This window comes from Pteropus vampyrus, unplaced genomic scaffold (genome assembly GCF_000151845.1).
Source record: "Pteropus vampyrus isolate Shadow unplaced genomic scaffold, Pvam_2.0 Scaffold11, whole genome shotgun sequence".
In the NCBI taxonomy this organism is placed as follows: domain Eukaryota; kingdom Metazoa; phylum Chordata; class Mammalia; order Chiroptera; family Pteropodidae; genus Pteropus; species Pteropus vampyrus.
Window position 1 is genome coordinate 10,880,923 of NW_011888792.1, and position 2,143 is coordinate 10,883,065.

Here is a 2,143-nt window from a genome sequence, read left to right on the forward strand (position 1 = left end):
GAGTAGAAGAGAGCCAAGATACATAAACTTTATTATTATTGCTGCCCATTTGACAAGATAGTGTCCCAAATGAACGGACATTGGCCATTCAGATGGAAAACAAAAGCCTGTTTATCAGCTGGTTAATTGCACTCAAATATGAAATAAGATTCCCGACAGTGAAGCTCCCTCACATTTCTATTTCTCACCTAAATTATAAACTATCTGTGAACAAAACCATTTCCAGCATCCAAGTATTTATCATAATAAAGCACATCTGCCACAGATGACTGCTGACCTTTCACCTTTGGTCAGCACTTTAGTAGCTGGCATAGTCATAGGAAAGAAGGATGCACACAAGCTTCCTGGCACTGTCATTTTCCCTTTATCTGTATTGCTTAACTCTGAAACGAGGAAATAACTAAAAAAATCCACAGGACACTGAAAATATTTCTTACACAGAATGAGTCTGGTGAATGCATTTAAGTCCCATTAAGTTTTTTGGATTTAGCAGCTGGAAAGGATCATTTATCGTATAATTTTTTAAATGTTGAAAATTTAAAAGTTTTAACTTAGCCTGTTTGATATCTGTTAGATCACCTAAGATTCATCAAAGATTCTTACCTTACCAATGCAAAGAGATTTAAACCTCGGGCTTCATCTTTTCTTGGTAGGGTTTGTGGACAAGCTGGATGATCAGTAAAGGACAAATTTAAAAAGGCAAATGTAAACTCTCTGCACTAGTGAAGAAGGCTTAATTCCAATAATAAACCCCTATTACTTGACCAAATACCTTTAGTAGATACTGCACTAACAGCATTATTATATATTCTGTTAATGTGTGGGCTTTCCAGCTTGTGCACAACCTCAGTGCACATGGAACACAGGTCTTACAAGATAGCTTTCTAGAAGGGTTTGCATATCTGGTTTTAACTCATGTGGGCATCAGAATAATGCTACATTCATGGATATATGTAACATAGTTACACAATTTCAATGAATATTAATATTGTCTCAAAATATTGACATGTTTTCTTTCCTTTCAGCACATATATGACCATCTACTTTTCCAAGTATCCTTTTAACAGATGAAGAAGTATAAGGACTATTCCCTGTGCTTCAGAACCTACTCATCTAATTAGAGTTCAGTAAATAGATGGCTGTTCAGCACTTATGCTTCTTCCTAATGATACTTCTATTTCCTTTTGGAAATCACCTCCCTCTTTGTGTGCATGAATTAAATGCCACTCCTGCTCCCTCCCTTCTAGAAAGCCGAAGGGGGAGGATTTTTTTTTTTTTTTTTCCGCAAATAGTAGTAGAATAGGAGGTTCTATTTTTTGGCCTAAATCCATCAATTGGATCTTTGCTAATAAGACATTGGAAAGGATGGGCATGACTCAAGAACAGCTGTCACCATAATGATATTCTGACCACTCCGCTATTGGAAAGTTACTGTGGTTCCTACTGCCTCTATCCTATCCTTCCTGAATTCACTTGTATCATGATCTGTACCAACGTCATGTTAATTGTGTGAGCCTCCACTCCCACCTTGCTATTCTTCCATTAAGTTACTTTTGTTAACAGAAGTAGATGTCTGTTGCTTATATGAAAGAATCATTAGTGGTATGCAATGCATGTACTTATGAAAGATAATTTATAATGCAAGATAACATATACATATTCAGGGGACAGTGAACAGATCAACTTAGGTGAAATGAGGATTGCCTCAGTGTTCTTCCTGCCACAGACATTTGTTTAGTATCTTCTACTGTTGGAACACGGAGAGTGTTAAGGTCAGCTACCTGACCCTGAGGAACACAAGGGCCAGCCATCTCAAGTAGAGATGAATACTCTTGGAGTGGATTAATAAAAGACTTTTGACTACTGCCCCAAAGCTATTCTGAGAAGAAATAGCATCTTCTTCAAAGTAATTTATGACGTTACCAATGTATTATTTACAGGTAGAAAAAGGAAAATAAATGCTAGATTAGTATATTTAAAACTATAATGAACAGACATTTGAAACTTTCAAGGGCAGAACTCCATAAAATTGTGAGAATTTGTAGCTTCAATTGATTCTCACTTTAACACTTGGAGTAAGTGTAAAAGTATTCATTAAAAAAAAAAAAAATGTAACCTAGTCTACAGCCATGCTACCCTGAAC

At 36.2% G+C, this 2,143-nt stretch overlaps 1 long non-coding RNA gene across 1 annotated transcript in view; it reads right to left on the reverse strand.

Annotated features, from left to right (window-relative positions):
• Nucleotides 1-362: 362 nt before the first annotated feature.
• LOC105304074 overlaps nt 363-2,143 on the reverse strand; it is a 57,607-nt gene continuing 55,826 nt past the window's right edge. The window contains exon 3 of the long non-coding RNA XR_896965.1: nt 363-400. This is a non-coding gene — a long non-coding RNA (uncharacterized LOC105304074). The remainder of the gene's footprint in view (nt 401-2,143) is intronic.